The sequence below is a fragment of the Odocoileus virginianus genome, chromosome 30 (assembly GCF_023699985.2).
Source record: "Odocoileus virginianus isolate 20LAN1187 ecotype Illinois chromosome 30, Ovbor_1.2, whole genome shotgun sequence".
Classification (NCBI taxonomy): domain Eukaryota; kingdom Metazoa; phylum Chordata; class Mammalia; order Artiodactyla; family Cervidae; genus Odocoileus; species Odocoileus virginianus.
In genome coordinates this window covers 3,144,336-3,167,455 of record NC_069703.1, presented here as the reverse complement: position 1 = coordinate 3,167,455, position 23,120 = coordinate 3,144,336, and the positions used below count along the sequence as shown (strand labels likewise).

The following is a 23,120-nucleotide window of genomic DNA, read 5'->3' as shown; positions in this document are numbered from 1 at the left end:
CAATTACAAGAACCATTTAATTTTAGAATATATTCATCACACTACTGCCAATGTAGGAGAGATCAGTTCTATCCCTAATTCCAGAAGATCCCATATGCTGCAGAGCAAGTCAGCCCATGTACCGCAACTTCTGAGCCTGTGCTTTAGAGCCCACGTGCTACAACTACTGAAGCCTGCACGCCCTGGAGCCTGTCGCTACAAGGGAAGCCACTGAAATGACAAGCCCATGCACCCCAACTAGAGAGTAGGCCCTGCTCACCATAGCTAGGGCAAAGCCTGCCCAGAAGCAAGGACCCAAAACAAAATACAAATAAATTGTTTTGCAGCAAAACGCAAATGCATAAAATTATTTTTAAAAAGATGGATTTATACTACATGTGGTATTTTGTTAACTGGTTTCTTTCACTTAGTATACCATGGTTCACCCATAATACTGAATGTATCATTATATCATTCAACCCTTCCTGGATAATATTCCATGATATGAATGTACCACATTTTGCTTCCTTATTCACCAGTTGAGTTGTTTCTTGGGTTGTTTCTACTTTTGGCTATTCTGGATAAGTTTCTATGAACAGTGGTGTATGTGTTTGGGCATGGACATAAGTTTTCACTTACGTTGGGCATATATCTAGGAGTGAAGTTTTGTGCCTGGTGATAATATTACATTGAAGAATTTGAGAAAATTTAGAATGTTTTCCAGACTGCCTGCACTATTGTACATTCATTCCATCAGTATGTGAGCATTCTCTACATCCTTGCCAACTGTAATAGTTTGACAAGCTTTTCATTAAAAAAAAAAACAAAACAGAATGGGTGGTTAAAACAACAGAAGTTTATTTTCTCACACTTCTTGATGCTGGAATCCAAGATAAAAGCGCCAGCAGGGTGGTTTCCTCTGAATTTCTCGTGGCCGCTGGCGGACACTCTCTTGCTGCCTCTCCTTGTGACTGACGCTCTCTGCACACATGCACCCAGGGTCTCCCGGTCTGTGCTGTCTGTGTTCTCACCTCCTTTTCTTATAAGAATAACAATCGTATTGGATTAGGGACAACTGGAACAGCCACATTTTAATTCAATTAGCTCTTTAAAACTCTATCTTCAAATAAGTCATTGTTGAAGATGCTGGGGATTAGGGCTCCAACATATGAGTTTGGGAGAAACACAGTCATCTCATAATATCAACAGTTGTTACTCTCATATCTTATTATAGGAATCTCAGTGGGTGTAAATTGATATCTCATTGTGTTTTCTTTTTATTTAATTATTTTAATATTAATGTATTATCTTAATATTAACACTAAATATTAGTATTTAATATTATTTTAAATAATTAATATTCAATGTTTTAACTTATTTTTATTTGTTTTAATTGAAGGATAATTGCTTTACAGTATGGCATTGGTTTCTTATTATGGTTTTGATTTGCATTCCTTAATAGCTACTTATATACAACTTTTTATGTGCTTATTGGATGTTTGTATGCTTCTTGGAGAAACAATTATTTGTACTTTTGCAATTGATTATTTGTACATCTATAAATTAGATTATTCTTATATTATTATAAGAATTTTTCTGTATTCTTTATACAATTCCACAATAGCATAAATAATTTGGAAATATTTTTTTACTTTGTGCTTTTTACATTTTTCCTTCTTGACTGCAATATTTTTAGATCAATTTTTTTTTAAAGATTGATGAAGTCAAATTATTTATTTTTTCTCTTATCACTTGTGTTACTGGTGTCGTAGCTAAGAAATCACTGCCTAACACAAAGTTAAAAAGATTTACTTCCATCTCTTCTGCAATTCAGGAGACCCAGGTTCGATCCCTGGGAAGATCCCCTGGAGAAGTAATTGGCTATCTACGTTAGTATTCTCACCTGGAGAATTTCTTGGACTGAGGAGCCTGTTTAAGCCTTTTTATTAATTTTCAAAGAACTTTAATGATTGTCTTTGTTGTTTCTGACCAGCTTAAAATAAAGAGTTCTTTTTAAATGTATTATTTCTATCAGTTTATCAACAAGTATCTCAGTGTCCAAACATTAAATGTATTGAAATTCAAAAGTGTTCCTAATTATTCATAATAACCAAGTAACTCACTAACCTAACTAATTTAAAATGTTCCCTTTGGCAGTGTATGTTGTTCCTCCAGTTACTGTAAAAATAATAAGTTGATTAGCCAGTAGCAATGCCAAGATTATAAATTAGTTATATGGTAATTTAAATAACTAAACAATGCATATGGAAAGAAGTATACCTACTTTATATTCTGGGGATTTCCTCCGACAGAGGCAGCTCTCATTAGAAATGGCAAAAGCAGTAGGTAGACAGTGCCAAAATGACACAGCCAGTGCATTCAGATACAGACAGTATGCTTGTATTTAATAAGCACAGCAGGTGAACAATTGAATTTGAAAGAGAAATTAAATGGGCTGACCCAAGTGCTAAGGCATTTACTGTGTAGCTCTGCACTTTCTGTTCTCTGATTACTGCAAAGTTCTTTTGTAAACCAACATGAAGAAACACTATTAGAGCAATTGTGCATCAATTAAGTATCACAGCCACAGGAGGAAATACAAACACATTTTTAAAGGATGTCAAATTCTATCTGCTCTTATGTTGAAAGCTCTTGTCCTCTCTAATCTTTTATTCTTTATGCTGTATCTGTTATGAATTGAGTATTTTCTTACACTCAGACCATTTCTTGATGGTTGATAATACTGTAGAGTGAAAAATTGCTAGGACTAGATACACTACTTTTCAATGTATCACACTTTTTCAAAAAATTTTTTGACCCTCTTGGTGTCATTTCTATTATAAAGTGTTTATTTGTTCTATTCTTCCTATTGGATAACATGATTAAAACTTCCAAATGAAATCTTTCGGCCACTATTGTGAACAAGGTATTGATTTCTTTGAACATTTGCCTTTCCAAATCCTGAAATCACTAACTTACTATACACATGTGAAAAGGTCAAATGTTATCTTAAAGAAAAGACTGATACCTAGTGAGGAAGAAAGAGCTGGAAAACTGGTAGAAAGTGGTAGGTTCATTTATGGTATTTTATTATTGGCATCTAACTGTCATACTAGACATTTATGGAGTCTAATAGAATACTCAAGGAGTTACCCAAAATGTATTCTGGCCATAACCCATGTCTTAAATAGAATGAAAATAACTTGAGTTTAAAGCAGGATTAAAGAGTTTAACTAAAAGAACAGTGGAAGGTATGAAAGCAGGACACAGGATGTCTCAAGTAATTATAAAGATACATCTAGTCTCTAGATACTTTTTTACAAAGCTGTTTTTGTGATTTATGGCAGGTTCTTGTTTATAAACCCATTTCTGCACAGATGCAGTGAGAAACATTTATCATTCTGCTTGGCCTTCCTTATTAGATAAATGTCAAATAAACATAACCTAAATCTGGGATCTTGCTAGGCTGGCACATAAGCCATGGCAACTCTCTGACTACCTGCATTTTTCTGTTGACCTCCGGAAGCCAAGGAGTATTTGACAATGAGTATCCTTAACCCCTGTGCCTTATTTGCCAAGTAGGAAAATAACAAAAGCCATTCAGAGTGGTGGAGGTCAGCAAAGTATTATTTATCAACAAGAGGCAATTCAATATTGATTTTGTTTTAAACATTGTACCCTGCAGCTGTTTTCAGAAAGTAATTCAGACTAACTGATATAAAATATTTTATACCTTAAGGACATATGTATTTTGACAAAATAAAATTAATCAATAAAGATGTCAGTCAACTTGAATCCAGACAGTAAATAAACTCTTCTCTCAAGAGAGTGGGACATAAATTATAGTAACTTTTCAGGTTGTGATATATCTTATTTTCTATCAGGTCGTCCACTACCCTAAGGTGACCTTACTTTTAAATTCTTCTTTGGAATAATTGCTAATTAATATGTAGAAATTTAAGAGTGTTAAATATGACATATTTAATGATTTACAGTGTCTTCTCAGGTGGCACAGTGGTAAATTATTCGCCTGCCAATATCAGTTCAGTTCCTGGGTCTGGAAGATCCTCTGGAGGAGGAAGTGGCAGCCCACTCCAGGGTTTAGACTGGAAAATTCCACGGACAGAGGAACCTTGTGGGCTACACTCCATGGAGTCAAAAAGAGTCTGAGAGACAGAGCACACACACACACAGTGTATCATTAACGATGTGAAAGTATCATGAACGTTTAACTATAAATGACTAAGAATATAAAAAGAAGAAAGCCAGCTTAAATCTGTACAATGTATGACAGATAATAAGGATGATTAATATATTAGAAACTTAAGACTGGATTAACTGTGCAAGTGACATTGATATATTAGTATCTTGACTGTCGTGTCTCTAAAAAGAAAATATTAAAAACTTAGCGGTTAGAGGGTTGAGATAATTGATAAATAAATTCATTATCACTTTCACTTAATGTTCCAAGGCTATCCATATGATTTAATACATTAAACATGATGCATAAATATTCTCTAATACAACTGTTAAAGTCTAAAATAAAGTACAAATTATGGGGCTTTTTAATCCTTTTTTAAAAATGGAAGAATATCCTACTTATATGCTCTATCATATAAACAATGATGGCCAAAATAATTTCCAGGAGATACTTTTATCTAATTATTCAAATAAGTAACCATTGCCCATGTAGGATGAATAAAAAAAGAAAGAAAATAAATTTGAAAAGAAAAACAAAATCTTTGAAGTGAAAGCACATTTGGATTTGAAGTGAAAGCACATTTGGATTTTATGTTTCAGTCACTTTATAAAAATAATTTATAGAAAGTGATAAATATATGATATATTTATGTAATAGGTAATATATGTTAATGAAGGTAACATATATTAATATATATACACATATTTTTTAATGCACTTATTATACAACAGCTACTAATTTCAAAGCTACTAATTGCAATAAGAAATACATTACTTTAATTTATTCTTCTCTATTAAGATTTATACTAAATCATTTTGAGAATACCTATGGCTGATTCATTGGAAGGACTGATGCTGAAGCTGAAACTCCAATTCTTTGGCCACCTCATTAGAAGAATCTACTCACTGGAAAAGACCCTGATGCTGGGAGGGATTGGGGGCAGGAGGAGAAGGGGAGGATAGAGGATGAGATGGCTGGATGGCATCACCCACTCACTGGACATGAGTCTGAGTGAACTCTGGGAGTTTGTGATGGACACGGAGGCCTGGCATGCTGCGATTCATGGGGTCGCAAAGAGTCGGACACGACTGAGTGACTGAACTGAACTGATGGCTGATTCATGTTGATATATGGCAGAAACCAACACAATATTGTAAAGCAATTTTCCTTCAAATAAAAATAAATTAAAAAATAAAAATAAAAAAGAAGTAAAAAAAAATCACTTTGAGAACCTGAAACCCCATACAAAAGCATAAACAAATAAGCAAATAGGCAGATTTAAATTTTCATTAATTTAGTTACTCATCACTGCAATGTTGTAAAGTAATTAGCCTCCAACAAATAAAAATAAATGGAAGAAAAAAATAAAAATTAAAAAAAAATAAATAAATAAATGGAAAGCAAAAAAAAAATTTTATTTATGCATTAATGTTTAGAATAATAATAAATACATATGTATTTATGTACTCCCAAAGAGCATTGTGTAGAAGGAAATGGCACCCTACTCCAGTATTCCTGCCTGGAGAATGTCATGTACAGAGGAGCCTGGTGGGCTATACAGTCAATGGGATCGCAAAGAGAGACACGAATGAAGCACCTTAGCACAAAGAACTTTGAAGTCCCACTCAGTAAAGAATTTAGAAAGAAGATAAACCTCACACTAGTGGAAAATTATGAATTTGCTTGTAACACATGAGATCTCTGCTGTACAAAAGTCATTTTCATGTGCATGATGTCTATTTGTTCATCAAGATTTGTTGAAATTCAGATGTAAATTTCTAACATCCTAAAACCAGGTTATTCAGAGTGGGGATGCTAAATCACAGGTTTAGAGAAAAGGAAAAGTATCGAGACAGACACATTCAGAAATTAGCTAGTTTTAAGGAAGAAGCAACCTGCATTAAAGAATCTAATTCTTTAGTCACTTTCTCAAAAATCCTACTATGAAACAGAATGTTATATTATTTCAATGTCATTAATCATTTGATTAAAATCTCCTCAAAGGCAAGATGAATTTCTCGCACACCTTTATATCCACATTATGAAACACAAACTTGGCATATTTCGTAATTTTTAATGTGTGCTGTTATGCCAGGAAGCATTTGCTAGATCACCACCTCTCAAAATTCACTGCCTTATAAGTGTTAGTTACTCAGTCGTGCCCAACTCTTTGTGACCCCATGGACTGCAGCCCATAAGGCTCCCCTACCCATGATATTTCCCAGGCAAGGATACTGGAGTGGGTTGCCACTGAATTATAGCACCAAACATTTATTTCTTGCTCTCCTACTTTCAAATTAGATTGGAGTCACTTAATCTAACTGGACATGCCTGGGCTTGGATGAAGAGTGCAGATAAGATTTGGGTTTTCTCCCTATGTACCTTATCTTCCTTGAAACAAAATCTCCACAAGTCATCTTCCTGTGGCAAATTTAGGAATTCAAGAGTGAAACACTAAGGTCAACTTCATGTACCAGAACCACACACATAACTTTTTTTTTCTTTCTTTTTTTTTTTTTAATTTTTTATTTATTTTTTTTAAATTTTTTTTTCCATTTATTTTTATTAGTTGGAGGCTAATTACTTTACATCATTACAGTAGTTTTTGTCATACATTGAAATGAATTAGCCATGGATTTACATGTATTCCCCATCCCGGTCCCCCCTCCCACCTCCCTCTCCTCCCTCTTTTTTTTTAATAGACATTTTTTAAATCTCTAAACATAATGAGTAATTTGGGTGCCTTAAATTTCTATGGCACAATGTCCTTAAAATTTCTGGGAGTTATTTTGTGAGCCAGAAATATCCACTTTCAGAGATCTTTAAAAAGGTGTTACAATCATGATATCAACTCCATCTTTCTATGAAGTTTTTTTTTTTAATGACCACAATTTGATTATTTACCAACTCTGAAATGTTAAGTCTATCTGTATGTCCTCTAAATTCGGCTTGTAAACTGGTCATTTCTTAATTCCAAATGTTATTTATTTATTAAAGTGTTTTACTTTATTTTATTCCAAAAATAAAATCAGCCACTGTTTCCACTGTTTCCCCATCTATTTGCCATGAAGTGATGGGACCAAATGTCATGATCTTACTTTTCTGAATGTTGAGCTTTAAGCCAACTTTTTCACTTTCCTCTTTCATTTTCATCAAGAGGCTCTTTAGTTCTTCTTCACTTTCTGCCATAAGGGTGGTGTCATCTGCATATCTGAGGTTATTGATGTTTCTCCTGGCAATCTGGATTCCAGCTTGTGCTTCTCCAGCCCAGCATTTCTCATGATCTATTCTGCATATAAGTTAAATAAGCAGGGTGACAATATACAGCCTTGAGGTACTCCTTTTGCTATTTGGAACCAGTCTGTTGTTCCCTGTCCAGTTCTAACTGTTGCTTCCTGACCTGCAAACATGTTTCTCAAGCAAGTCAGGTAGTCTGGTATTCCCATCTCTTTCAGAATTTTCCACAGTTTGTGTGATCCACACAGTCAAAGGCTTTGGTATAGTCAATAAAGCAGAAATAGATGTTTCTCTGGAACTCTCTTGCTTTGTTGATGATCCAGCAGATGTTGGCAATTTGATCTGTGGTTCCTCTGCCTTTTCTAAAATCAGCTTGAACATCTGGAAGTTCACGGTTCACTTATTGCTGAAGCCTGGCTTGGAGAATTTTGAGCATTACTTTGCTAGCATGTGAGATGAGTGCAATTGTGCAGTAGTTTGTGCACTTTTTGGGATTGACTTTCTTTGGGATTGGAATGAAAACTGACCTTCTCCAGTCCTGTGGCCACTGCTGAAATTTCCAAATTTGCTGACATATTGAGTGCAACACTTTCACAGCATCATCTTTTAGGATTTGAAATATCACAACTGGAATTCCATCACCTTCACTAGCTTTGTTCGTAGTGATGCTTCCTAAGGCCCCCTTGACTTCACATTCCAGATGTCTGGCTCTAGGTGAGTGATCACACCGTCGTGATTAACTGGGTTGTGAAGATTTTTTTTTGTACAGTTCTTCTCTGTATTCTTGCCACCTCTTCTTAATATCTTCTGCTTCTGTCAGGTCCATACCATTTCTGTCTTTTATTGAGCCCATCTTTGCATGAAATGTTCCCTTGGTACCTCTAATTTTCTTGAGGAGTTCTCTAGTTTTTCCCATTCTATTGTTTTCCCCTATTTCTTTGCATTGATCATTGAGGAAGTCTTTCTTATATCTCCTTGCTGTTCTTTGAAACTCTGCATTCAAACGGGTATATCTTTCCTTTTCTCCTTTGCTTTTCTCTTCTCTTCTTTTCACAGCTATTTTTAAGGCCTCCTCAGACAGCCATTTTGCTTTTTTGCACTTTTTTTCCCCCCGGGGATGATCTTGATCCCTGTCTCCTGTACAGTGTCACAAACCTCCATCCATAGTTCATCGGGCACACTGTCTATCAGATATAGTCCCTTAAATCTATCTCTTATTTCCACTGTATATCATAAGGGATTTGATTTAGGTTATACCTGAATGGTCTAGTGGTTTTCCCCACTTTCTTCAAGTTAAGCCTGAATTTGGCAATAAGGAGTTCATGATCTGAGCCATAGTCAGCTCCAGGTCTTGTTTTTGCTGACTGTATAGAGCTTCTCCATCTTTGGCTGCAAAGAAAGTAATCAATCTAATTTCGGTGTTGACCATCTGGTGATGTCCATGTGTAGAGTCTTCTCTTGTGTTGTTGGAAGAGAGTGTTTGCTATGAGCAGTGCCTTCTTTTGGAATACAATACAACCATGTTAATCAACATATGTATAGTATGGAGAAATACTTACATATCATAATTTGTGTGTGTGTGCTCAGTCATGCCTGACTCTTTGAGACCCTTTGGACTGCAGCCTGCCAGGTTCTTCTGTCTATGGGACTTTTCAGACAAGAATACTGGAGTGGGCAGCCATTTCCTATTCTGGGGTTTCTTCCCGACCCAAGGATTGAACTCTCGTCTCCTGTGTCTGTTGCATTGCAGGCAAATTTTTTACTGTCTGATCCACCAGGGATGCCCTGTATGTCACAGTATTAATGGTTATTTATAGAAACATAACTGTGCTTTTGACTTTGTGTTCTTGCTAATTATATATGCTCTAAAACATAAATATGTACTATTATGATTCTCTTGCAATAAAAGCAGTAATTCACTTATGTTTTCTATAAAATAAGAAAAAGAAAAATAACTTGCAAAATAATATTTTTGTTGCTTTTCCTCTTTTTATCTAACTCTTTTCTTGTCTGAAATTAACATGTGATCAGAAAGTTCCAAAATTGGGATATGTCTTTTTTCTCCCCTTTTAAAGAAAATGAATACAATCATGGCTAAGTTTTTTAATGCAAGAACCGATCAGAGAATTTTTAGGAAAATGGTCAGCTTTTGTGTACATGCCAAGGAACTTACAGAAAGGCACTGCTGACATGTAGCCCAAAATTGTCTTCAAAACTAGGTCTGTTAAGGAAAACAAAAAATGATTCCATGGGAGAATTACATTAGGCAAGCTCACAGAAACTAGGATATACATCAGAATGGCAACTTATTTTGTGATAGAAAATATTGCTATCAATTAACTGGAATAATAAGGTCAGCTTGACTTATTCTAACTGGAGATTCCTTAGGGGTCAAGATGTAACAGAAGATTAATTGGTAGCAAATAAAAACAAAACAAAAAAATGAAGTATAGTTTTTATGTTTTTCATGATTATAAATGGAATTGTACTGAAATGTTTTGATACATCAATATTCTCAAGACATGTAGCCTTGCGTATGGGACTGAAGTTCTTGAAGATGATCGTGCTGTACTTTTTTGCTACTGAAGAATTCTTCATTTAGCTCTCAAGGTAAGTGTTTTGAAATCTTACTTTCCTATGGCTCTATCATTTATCAAGCATAATTCTATGTAATATATATAAAATATATAAAAAATATTCTTGCCTTTAGTGGAATATTATCTTAACTAAAAACATTTATTTAGTTAAAGTTTGCATACTTTTTGTTTGCTTGTTTAATTAATTGATGCTCTGTCTTGGACTTCACTGTGATTTGGATGGTAAAAAATCTGCCTGCAATGCAGAGGACCCAGGTTCAATCCTTGGTTTGGAAAAATCCCCTGGTGAAGGTAATGGCTACTCACTCCTGCCTGGAAAATTCCGTGGACAGAGGAGCCTGGTGGACTGCAGTGCATGGCATTGAAAAGAGTCTGACATGACTGAACAACTAACACTTTCACTTTTTCTGTATTGTAGTGGAAAATTTTGAATATAAAAAAGTGTTTTACAGATTTTACATATCATATTGTGGTTTGACATTCAGAGTTACTTGCTTTTTTTTTTTTTCATTATTGCTAAGTTCCTGGAAGGAGGGGCGCCATACATTTCATTACCACCAAAAATTAAGTGCTAATGAAAAAATAATTCCTTAAAATATCAAGTAGAAGCTATAAATCTTCACCTTAGAATGTTTCACAAAATAATCATTTTCAGTAAATAATAGTTTAAATTAACATAAAAATTATTCTTGTATAGTTTAATTGTTCTATTTGGTAAAAAAAAAAAGCTCCAGAGCGCCCATCATCTGCACATATATCTGGAAAATGGTACACTTCAAGCTTCTTTTAAATACAAAAAACTTAGATATTCTTTCACACCTTTTCATAGAATGATGTCCAAATGCTCTATGCACTTGGTCCCTGTAATTAGAATCAGCATTCCTTATTTGAAAGTGAGTGTTCGTCGCTCAGCTGTGCCCAATTCTTTGTGCCCCCATGGACTGTAGCTCGCCAGGCTGCTCTGTCCATGGAATTCTCCAAGTGAGAATACTGGAATGGGTTGCCATACCTTCTCCAGGGGATCTCCCTGACTCCTGCATTGCAGGCAGATTCGTTACCATCTGAGCACCAGGGAAGTTGGGATAAATTACGTACTCAGTATCTTTGCCATTTGAGAGCCATGACGTTATTATATAAAGCTCATAAGAGCAACATACATAGGATTCCAGTAAATTACGATCAATGAAAAATAACTAAAAGCAAGTTACATAAATATTCCTTAGAATTACTGAACAGTACAACTTTATTTGTAAATGTGTGTGTTTATGTGCTCAGCCATGTCCAACTCTTTGTAATCACATGGACTGTAGCCAGCCATGCTCCTCTGTCCATAGGATTCTCCAGGAAAGAATACTAAAATGAGTTATTTCCTACCCAGGGGATCTTCCTGACTCAGTGATTGAACCTGTGTTTCATGCCACTCCAGCACTGGCAGGCAGTTTCTTTACTACTGTGCCACCTGGAAAGCCCAATTTGTAAATACCCATATGATAAACCAAAGTTTCTCATACTGATCAGATCAGGCTGTGATTAAAAAATGACATAGACTTGTTGGTTTAAACTGGGCCTGTCTGAAGAATTTTGCTGATCTTTCATACTCTGAAGGATACTGAGAGTTACTACAATATCAAAATATGCATTGAGTTAATTATCAGAATTAATAAGATGCACAGGAGAAAGTCACATTTTTTTCTGCAAATAGAATCAGATTTTAATAGGGAATCTAAAGAACCCCTCCTTATTTTATTTTATTATTTTTCTTTAAATGATTGATATTGCTTTCACTATGTTTATAAATTCACACATGTAGTTCTCTACAGGAATCCATCAGTTTCATTCATCTGGTAAGTTCAGTGTTGATTTTCATTAGTATTCTGAAATTGGGAATGTTGCTGATTTAACAACCTGCTCTTATAAAAGAAACTATTATTCAATATGATGGAACCTGCTGGGAACAATTTCTTAGATCACATCACACATGTTGACATTGGTAAAGTGTGGAGACTGAGACAGATGGAATACACAATTTACTGAAAGACATTCTTGCTATTTAAAATTGTATGTGTGCATCCCTATATTGAGAAAATTGAGGTCTTCCCTCTGGATCTTAAGAATAACACATGACACAATGCCATAATACTGATGATTTTTTTTTAATCTAGACCCACATTACAGTATTGTATTTAAAATATTTTAAAAATAGCTGATATTATTTATCTTATGATTCTATCTAGTTTAATATTGACTATAATGACCATACCTGTTGAGAACATTCATGGGAATAAATATAACAGCCTGTTTTCAACATTCCCATGAATATGCCATGTAAAGCAGATGCCTGAAGTCACCTGATACTATTTACTACCCTTATTACTACTTGTATCAAATTTCAGTAGGAATTGAATCTATTATGCTAAAATTTATTTCTATAGGTATACAGTTGCTCAATATTAATTAACCAAATTATTCATTACAGTGTTTTCCAACTTCTTCCATGTGGAACTAATCTATATCAAAAGGGGCACTGAATTTTAAAAATTCTGGTGAACAAAACTTGAGCAAAAATTTAACTTAGATTTGCTCATAGCTTTTGTTATGCTATGAGCTATTGTGCATTTTCAAACAGAGTATAAAATACAGCATATTCCAACATTATTTCATCTTGGGAAAACTAACTCATGCAGTATCTTTTGCAACTAGAAACTTTGAATGTTGATTTACTCATTTTTAGCTTTCTGGAATTATTTAAAATAGCTTATGACAATCAAACTATTAAAATATAGGATAAATCAAATTTAAGAGAGTAGTAAATTCTAGAATAAATTATAACCTATAGTAAACAAGAACAATTTTGCAGTCCTTCCCACTCCATGCCATTTAACAATGGTATGCTGTATATAACATGAGCTGCTCTTGAGAGAGGGAAAGGGTAAGGGAGAATGGTTTTATTCATGAACTCCCTCACCGTGCCATCAGTTCATGCTTTGCCTTTTTTTTTTTTCTTCTACCAGAGTAATTGATACTATGGACACAGGAAAAAATGTTACACTAACCTAAAAATGAGCCCAGAATTGCCCTCCAGTGGAAAGTCCCAGCAGTGTAGCTGCCAGATGTCAGGCTTAAGGTAGTTAAACTGTAGGAACTACTATATTTTCACATTTTTAATTTGCGGTTCCAACACATATGGAGTTCTATTTCCACATACTGCACAAGAAATCATTTGAAGAAAGTATAAGTCGCGAGTGGGGAGTATTTGCATACTCTATTAAAATTATTTTACAAGGACTTGATAGTAGGATTTTCTATATGAGGAGAAAATGTGTTTTAAATGAAATACCAGAAATACTGATTGTATAAAATAATTCTTTCTGTCTTCTTGAATTGTGACCACCCTGACTCCACCATTGAATGTTATTTTAATGTTGTCAGAAATAGCTCTTTCTCTTTCACTTTCACTTATGACACTTTTGAGTGACATTTCAAATAAAATTTATTTGAAGAAAAACTCATCTATAATAATGTGGGAGATATTTAAAGTGTCATTTGGTGACCCTCTTCTGCTAGAAAGAGCATACATGGGCAATAATCAATAATATAATTTCTACAAAGCTCACAGAAACATTTGAGAGTAATAAAGTTAGATGAAATTAAGTCTTTTATGAATAAATAGCTCAATTTCCTTATATATTCTAGTATACAAGGAAAACAGATTTGCATCAAATCTTAGTTTTAATTAGTTAAAAAGACAATGTTATCTACTTTCAAAAGGTAATATTTACTGGACATATATATTACTTATTTACATGCAACAAAAGCACAGTTTTAGACTCTAGAAATATGATAAAAGTTTTAGGTTCTGAAAGCTATCTAAGATTGTTATTGCATATTTTTGAAAATTCTTATGGTTTATATAATTAAGTATCTTAGAATATATCAGATATCTTTAATTCTGGTTATCTTGATTTTGTTTCTTTGGCAATGAAACAATGACTGAAAATAAGCTAAATTTTGGGTTCTGCAGTAGCACAAAGAAACTCCTTCCATTAAAATAATCAAAAGCTGTGAATGTATGTCCAAGGCTGGTATTTTACTATACTCTAATGTGTCTGTTTGCCCTACTTTTTTTTTTTTTTTTTAATATAATGTCTGTTAGTCACCCAGTCATGTCTGACTCTGCGACCCCATGGACTGTAGTCCGTCAGTCTCCTCTGACCTGGAATTCTCCAGGCCAGATTATTGGAGTGGGTAACCTGTCCTTTCTCCAGGGGATCTTCCCAACCCAGGGATCAAATCCAGGTCTCCTGCATTACAGGCAGATCCTTTACCATCTGAATCACCAGGGAAGCCCATCTGGTTGTACTATGAGGCCACCAATTTACAGTGGATATCTCTTAAACCACAGAATAAGCTAATTTTAATATAATTATAAGGAGGTAGATTAGTTCTTTACTTTGGAAGACAAACACATAAAGCATCATCTGGACTAATAAGAATGATCTTCTCAGGTCTCAACAATGACAGCTAAGGTATAAATAAGTCAATAAGCTTTGGAGGAATCATATATAACTTTAACTTACATACTTTTTCAGATTATTTTTCAAAGACCATGTTGTGTCTTTTATTTCAGGAGAAAAGAGAGACAGTTAATACATGAGGCAATGCTAAGCCGAAATCTGGCAGGTGTGGCTCTCCCTGCCTTTGACACTGTCCAGCCACTCTCAGTGGCAGCCAGACCTCAAAAAGGCCTTCCCTGCCATGTGCCACCTGACTTCTAGGTTTTAAACTCAGATAAATTTAGTAGAGAGACGTTTTTCCCATTTTACTTCACATTACACATTGGGCTTGGGTGAACAGTGATTTCATAACCAAATATTATAGCCCAAAGCATAGACTTTAATTGTTAATTTTATTAAAGAATGATATCAGCCTACAAAATAATATTTAAATTAATTTGTGTTTCATTGTAAATACCCCATGCAGTTCATTTTATTTCCTGCTTTTGTTTTATTTTTAAGTCAAGCAAGCAATCATTCACCATAAATAATCTTTTATAGGGCTTCCTTGGTGGAACAGTGGTTAAGAGTCTGCCTGGCAAAGCAAGGGACTCTGGGTCCATCCCTGATCTGAGAGGATTCCACATGCCACGGAGCAACTCAGCCCCATAGAACTCGTACTGCATAACAAGAGAGCAACTCAGCCCCATAGACCTCGTACTGCATAACAAGAGAAGCCACTGTAATGAGAAGCCCACTTAATGCAACAAAGAGTAGCCCCACTCATGGCAGCTAGAGAAAGCCCACATACATCAACAATGACCAAGCACAGCCAAAAATAACTAAGTAAATACATATTTTTTAAATATCTTAAAAATGTCACATAAGTAATGAGCAGAAAGGAAATATTTTAAAAATTAATTTCCTTTTTTTGTATACAAAAGGCTTGAAAAATTTTCAAGGACTGAAATTTCATCAGAGGAGTGAGCTTTTTGGAAAAATTAGCAACATAACCAACAAAGTATGATTCTCCCATTTATTGTTTTTTCTATTCATTTTATTCATACATCTGTTCATTCATTCATTGACCAATATTTATTTACTTACCACAGGTAAGAAAATTCTGGGGGTACTGAACATGCAATGAATTATGCTCTGGTACACAGAAAAGATGCCCTTAACAGATGAATATGGCCTTACTTTTATCAGACATGATGCTCTAAACTAGGAATATTGATGCACAAATCCCAGAAACTGACAAACATGTACTAATTATAGTGGGCTGGAAAGGTTGGATTGAAAGAAAACCAAATGACTCTCTTGGCTCACAAAACTAGTGGACTTCTTAGGAGTCAGGAACATCTTGTTAACATTTCCTGATTAAGAAGAAAAGGAGCTGAAACAGAGGGTAGAAAATAGTGATACTGGGGAAATAGATTCTTGTAACTAACCTATTAGCAAGCTTCCCTGCAGCTTGAATGTGAAGTGACTAGGGAATTTTGGGTTATAAATCAAAATTCACATATTTATTTAATAATATGTACTGAACAACAATCATATGTCTGTTTTGGTTTCTGATAATATAGTAATGATCAATGATCTGTTTTTTTCATACAGCATATTAGTAGGTAAGATTGATAGACAATATAACAACTTATAATGAACAAAGAAAACCTATAATATAAAATAAATACTATGCAAAATTAATGGGATAAGAGAAACTAGGTGAAAGCAGGACATTAAATAAGGTGGCATCCTTCACACCTTTTATAAGACCTATGAACAGCAGGCACTTTAGTCTCAAAATATATTTCTCAGAAGGCTTTGTTTTTTGAGTCCTAAATGACATTAAGGTTTGGAGAAGGACATAAATCCATAACAGAATTGGAAGGCAGAAGTGAGACAGAGGCCATCTTCCTGCTGTGGCAATTGGCTACTGATTCTGACAGACTCAAAATATTCAGTGGCTGGATGCCTAATCACCACCTTCATGATGGGAGGAAGTCATGACAGTGCCTAAGGCATCAGCAGCAGTGGCAGCATCATGGCCACCAACTTATGGCCGTGGTAATTGATGTCAAACCAGCATTCATAGCTTTTTCAATTTCTGTTCCTCTCATCATCCTGGAGATTTTTTTATGACCTCGTTTCTTATATTAAGTCCTTTCTTCTTGAAATGTCTAGAGACATTTTTATTTCAGTCAATAATTCTGAATGCTAGTAGATCGTCAAGAAATGCTTGCCTTTCTATTCACCCCACCCTCCTCAGCTCCTGACAACCACTTTTCTACCCTGTAAGCTTGACTTTGTAAAATTCTGAACATAAAAGAAACCATCCAGTATCTATCTCTGTCTGATTTCTTGCACTTTGCATAATATCCTTAAGGTTCATCCAAGTTGTCACAATGATAATATTTTCTTCTTTCTCAAGGTTGAAAAATATTTGAATAACCTATGGGTATAAGATTCATTTGCCTATCCTTAGACCTCAAGTACATTCTCCTATTATTCTTAGAAAAAACCTACAGTTTAATATTTTACATATAAGTCCAGGTTTAAAAAATACATAATTTTTGTATGATATCTGAGATTTACATTGGATACATACTTTTACCTACAGATAATAAGTTGTTTGAAAACCATTTGTTGAAAAGATTCTCCTTCTTCCACTTAATTGTTTTAGTACCTGTGTGTCAAAATTTAATTATATATACTTGTGTGGATCTATTTTAGAGTTCTCCACCCTGATCCATTGACCCACTGATCTATGAGTTTTTCTTTCTGCAAATACCACAATGCCTTGATTACTATAGCTCTAGTGTGTGTGTGTGTGTGTGTGTGTGTGTGTATGTACTCTGATTTTCCTGGTGTTGTCAGAGAGACTGTTGGCTGAGTCATGGGAGTGACAATCCTGCCTGTCCTGATCTCTATTCCAGGTAGATGGACAGGGTTTCTTCTGTGCAGGGAATGTGAAAACATTTTGGCATTGTTGTTCTTCCAGCCCTGGACTTCCCTGCCTTTCAGAGGTCTCATTCACTGGTCTTTTGTGTCATTTCACAGTAATTAGTTTTACTAATATGCCAGCAAATTTGGAAAACTCAGCAGTGGCCACAAGGCTAGAAAAGGTAAGTTTTCATTCAAAGAACAAAGAAAGGCAATGGCAAAGAATATTCAAACTACTGCACAGTTGCACTCATCTCACATGCTAGCAAAGTAATGCTCAAAATTCTCCAAGCTAGGATTCAACAGTATGTGAATGGAGAACTTCCAGATGTTCAAGCTGGATTTAGAAAAGTAATTAGCCTCCAACTAATAAAAAATAAATGAAAAAAAAGAAAAAAAGAAAGAAAGAAAGAAAAGACTGAGGAACCAGCAATCAAATTGCCAACATCCATTGGATCATAAAAAAGCAAGAGAATTCCAGAAACACATCTACTTCTGCTTTATTGATTAAGCTAAGGCCTTTGACTCTGTGGGTCATAAAAACTGTGGAAAATTCTTTCAGTTCAGTTCAGTTCAGTGTGGTCACTCAGTCGTGTCTGACTCTTTGTGACCCCATGAACCACAGCTCTCCAGGTCTCCCTGCCCATCACCAACTCCCCGAGTCTGCCCAGTCTCACGTCCATTGAGTCAGTGATGCCATCAAACCATCTCATCCTCCATAATCCCCTTCTCCTTCTTCCCTCAATCTTTCCCAGCATCAGGGTCTTTTCCAATGAGTCAGCTTTTCACATCAGGTGGCCAAAGTGTTGGAGTTTCAGCTTCAGCATCAGTCCTTCCAATGAACACCCAGGACTGATCTCCTTTAGGATGGACTGGTTGGATCTCCTTGTAGTCCAAGGGACTCTCAAGAGTCTTCTCCAACACCGCAGTTCAAAAGCATCAATTCTTCGGTGCTTAGCTTTCTTTATAGTCCAATTCTTTTAGAGATGGGAATTACAGACTACATTACCTGGCTCCTGAGAAATCTGTATGTAGGTCAAGAAGCAGCAGTTAGAACTAGACATGGAACAATGGACTGGTTCCCAGTTGTTAAAGGAGTACATCAAGGCTGTATATTGTTACCCTGTTTATTTAACTTATATGCAGAGTACACCATGCCAACTGCTGGGCTGGATGAAACACAGACTGGAATCAAGATTTCTGGGAGAAATATCAATAACCTGAGATATGCAGATGACACCACCCTTTATGGCAGAAAGTGAAGAGGAACCAAAGAGCCTCCTGATGAAGGTGAAAGAGAGTGGAAAAGCTGGCTTAAAAGTCAACATTCAAAAAACGAAGATCATGGCATCTGGACCCATCACTTCATGGCAAATAGAAGGGGAAAAAATGGAATTAGTGACAGATTTAATTTTCTTGGGCTCCAAAATCACTGCAGATGGTAACTGCAGCCATGAAATTAAAAGTTGCTTTCTTCTTGGAAGAAAAGCTATGACAAACATAGATAGAGTATTAAAAAGCAGAGAAAGGTCCATACTTAGCCAGCAAAGGTCCATCTAGTCAAAGCTATGGTTTTTCCAGTAGTCATGTATGGATGTGAGTGTTGGACTATAAAGAAAGCAGAGCACCGAAGAACTGATGCTTTTGAAGTGTGGTGTTAGAAGACTCTTGAGAGTTCCTTGGACAGCAAGGAGATCAAACTGGTCAATCTTAAAGGAAATGAGTCTTAGATATTAGTTTGAAGGAATGATACTGAAGCTGAAATTCCAATACTTTGACCACCTGATGCAAAGAACTGACTCATTGGACGAAAACCTGATGTTGGGAAAGATTGAAGACAGGAGAAGAGGGAGATGACAGAGGATGAGATGGTTGGATGACATCACTGACTCTATAGACTTGAGTTTGAGCAAGCTCCAGGAGTTGGTGAAGGACAGGGAAGCTGGCAGGCTGCATGCCATGGGGTCACAAAGAGCCAGACATGAGTGAGCCAGAGAACTGAAGCACTCTATACTATCCTGTCCATACCAGAAATAAACATACTTTTAAATATAACTATGAGTTAGTAGGGGGAGGCAGAGGATAAGATGGTTAGACAGCATCATCAACTCAATAGACATGAATTTGAGCAAATCTGGGAGATAGTGGAGGACATAGGAGCCTAGAGTGTTGCAAAGCATGGCGTTGCAAAGAATGGGGCATGACTTAGTGACTGAAAAGTGACAATGAGTTCGCTGAGTTGTCATAATAAATTTCTGTCTATCAATTATTTGTCTTTAGTCAACATTTGACATAAAGAATGATGATTGGAACAACAAAAATATTAGATGTAATTGTCATAAATAGTGCAGTACACATAGTTTACTTTTGAGTACTTGAAAGATAGACTTTCCACAAAATACCAGATAATGGTAAAGCAACTATACTCCAATAAATATTAATTTAAAAGAAGATGCAGAGTCTCATGATTTCTCTGGTGGTCCAGTGGCTAAGACTTCATGCTTCCATTGTAGGCGGTGTGAGTTCTATCCATGATTGGTAAACTAGGATCCAAACAAAGAAAAAGTACCAGATAGAGTTCCATTTGACTATTACTTCATTTGACAATTATTTCACTCTCATCATTTACCTTCTCCTATATTTTTGGATTGAGCAATAAATATCTAATTTTAAATACAATGCCCTTGGTTTAGTACTACAATAAAAATTGTACTTAAACTTTATTTTAGGATAATGACATTTAATTAATTTGTTTTATTTCCTACTATCTAAACTATGGCTACATGGATAAAGTGCACTTGTTAAAGTCTAAATTTCAAACACTGGAATGTTTTACCATGATAATGGAGCTCAGTAAACTACAACTTGGGGGAGGAGCTAAGATGGCAGAGGAATAGGACGGGGAGACCACTTTCTCCCCTACAAATCATTGAAAGAACATTTGAAAGCTGAGCAGACTCCACAAAACAACTTCTGATCGCTAGCAGAGGACATCAGGTGCCCAGAAAAGCAGCCCATTGTCTTCGAAAGGAGGTAGGACAAAATATAACAGATAAAAAGAGAGACAAGAGTTAGGGATGGATACCCGTCCCAGGAAGGGAGTCGTAATAGAGGAAGTTTCCAAACACCAGGAAACCCACTCACTGGTGGGTTTGGGGGAAATTTTTGAATCTTGGAGGGCAACCTAGCCGGGAGGAAAAATAAGTAAAACCCACAGATTACATGCCTAAAAGCAACTCTCAGCAGAAAAGTACCCCCAGACGCTCACATCTGCCACCAGCAAGTGGGGCCTGAATGGAGAGGAGCAGGCAGCATTGCTTAGGGTAGGGACCGGGCCCAAATGCCCTGAGGGCAATTGGAGGGAGCTAACGTGAGAAGCAACTTAAACTCTAGGATAGCAAGAGAGAGAAAGAGAAAATTAACCTGGGAAAAGCCCTAACCAAAGACATTGTTTCGTAGAACAAAGGAAGGACTGAACAATTCCAGAGAAGAGCTAGCTGGTGCGGACCGGCCCATCCCCCGGGGCAGAGGAAGGAGGCAGGGGGGAGGGGAAAGGGGCAAACTCAGCCCCAGAGACGGCATCCCTACCAAACTGCAAAAACAGGCTTCCAGTCTCTAACCAAAGACTGCCTGAGATTCTGGATGGTCGACATCCACCGAGAGGGTCACAGTCAGAAATCAGCTTCCCAGAAGAGACACAAGGCGCACCGGACTGGCGTGCATGGAAACTGAGGCTGGGGCCGCGGAGGGAATAAGGCGCTCTGCACCAGGGGAGAGTGCGCTCATCAAGCTCCTGGTTGCCTGAGCTGCTCCGACCGGGGAAGGCACAAAACGCAGGCCCAACGGAGTCTGCATCTTTGTGGAGTACCCGAAAACCTGAACCTGAGCGGCTTGGGCCTGGGACGTGCATGCAACTCAGGGCCCGCTCCCTGTAGAGCAGCCTGGAGCCTGAGCAGTGTAGACCGGGAAAGCACACACGCCACGAGCAGGGGCAAACCCAGTGTGGCCGGAAACCTGCGAGTGCTCCCCACACATGCCACTGAGATTTGTCTGCAGCGCCCCTCCCACCCCACAGCGTGACTGAACAAGCAAAGCTAAACAAGACAGCACCTCTGTCCGCGTGTGTCAGGGCAGAAATTAGACACTGACGAGACCTACAAAGAGAAGCCAAACAAAGGGAACCGCTGTACAAGTGACAGGTGCAACAGATTAAAATCCCTGTAGTTAACACCGATTACACTGGAAGGGGCCTATAGATATTGAGAAGTGTAAACTGGAACAAGGAGGTATCTGAAACTGAACGGAACCCACACTGCCCTCAACACCTCCAGAGAAAATCCTAGATATATTTTTACTATTATTATTATTTTTAATTAATTTTTTCTTTTATTTTTTTAAAGTCCTCTATTACTCCTCTATTACTCCTCAATTTTAATTTTAATAACCCACTATAACCTTGCAAAAAAAAAAGACCCTAATTTTAAAGCAAACTTTAAATATATTTCTTAAATTTTTTGTGTTTTTGTTTTTGTTCTTAATATTGTATTTTTAAGGGTATAACCTCTACTCTAGATTTTTAATCTTTGTTTTTCAGTATTTGATATCAATTTTGTACACTTAAGAATCCAATATTCAGTACCCATTTTTACCCAGGAGTGTGATGATTACTCTCTCCCCCTTTTGACTCGCCTTTTTCTCCCCCAGATCACCTCTATTTCCTCCCTCCCCCTTCTCTTCTCAATCCAATTCTGTGAATCTCTGTGGGTGTTCTGGGCTGTGGAGAACACTTAGGGAACAGAGTACAACCTAGATCTGTCTCTCCTTTCTTGAGTCCCCCTTTTTCTCCTCCTGCTCATCTCTATCTCCTTCTTCCCTCTCCTCTTCTTCATGTAACTCTGTGAACCTCTCTGGGTGTCCCTCACTGTGGATAATCCTTTCACCATTAACCTAGAAGTTTTATTATCAGTGCTGTATAGTTGGAGAAGTTTCGAGGCTACTGGAAGAATAAGACTGAAATCCAGAGACAGGAGACTTAAGCCCAAAACCTGAGAACACCAAAGAACTCCTGACTATAGGGAACATTAATTAATAAGAGATTATCCAAAAGCCTGCATACCTACACTGAAACCAACCACCACCCAAGAGCCAATAAATTCCAGAGCAAGACATGCCATGCAAATTCTCCAGCAACACAGGAATATAGCCCTGAGCATCAATATACAGGCTGCCCAAAGTCACACCAAACCCATAGACCCATCTCAAAACTCACTACTGGACACTCCAGTGCACTCCTGAGAGAAGAAATCCAGCTCCACCCACCGGAATACTGACATAAGCTTCTCTAACCAGCAAACCTCGATAAGCCAAACGCCCAGCCCCACCCACTGGGAGAAACCTCCACAATAAAAAGGAACCACAGACTACCAGAATACAAAAAGTCCACCCCAAACACAGCAATCTAAATAAGATGAAAAGACAGAGAAATACCCAACAGGTAAAGGAACATAAAAAATGCCCACCAAGCCAAACAAAAGAGGAGGAGATAGGGAATCTACCTGAAAAATAATTTAGAATAATGATAATAAAAATGATCCAAGATCTTGAAAACAAAATGGAGTTACAGATAAATAACCTGGAGACAAGGATAGAGAAGATGCAAGAAATGTTTAA

The 23,120-nt window shown here is 36.6% G+C and overlaps 1 long non-coding RNA gene across 1 annotated transcript in view; it reads right to left on the bottom strand.

Annotated features, from left to right (window-relative positions):
- The window catches only part of LOC110144884 (uncharacterized), a 52,070-nt gene that overhangs the window by 11,301 nt on the left and 17,649 nt on the right, over nucleotides 1-23,120 (bottom strand). The window contains exon 2 of the long non-coding RNA XR_002316000.2: nucleotides 849-1,018. This is a non-coding gene — a long non-coding RNA (uncharacterized lncRNA). The remainder of the gene's footprint in view (nucleotides 1-848; nucleotides 1,019-23,120) is intronic.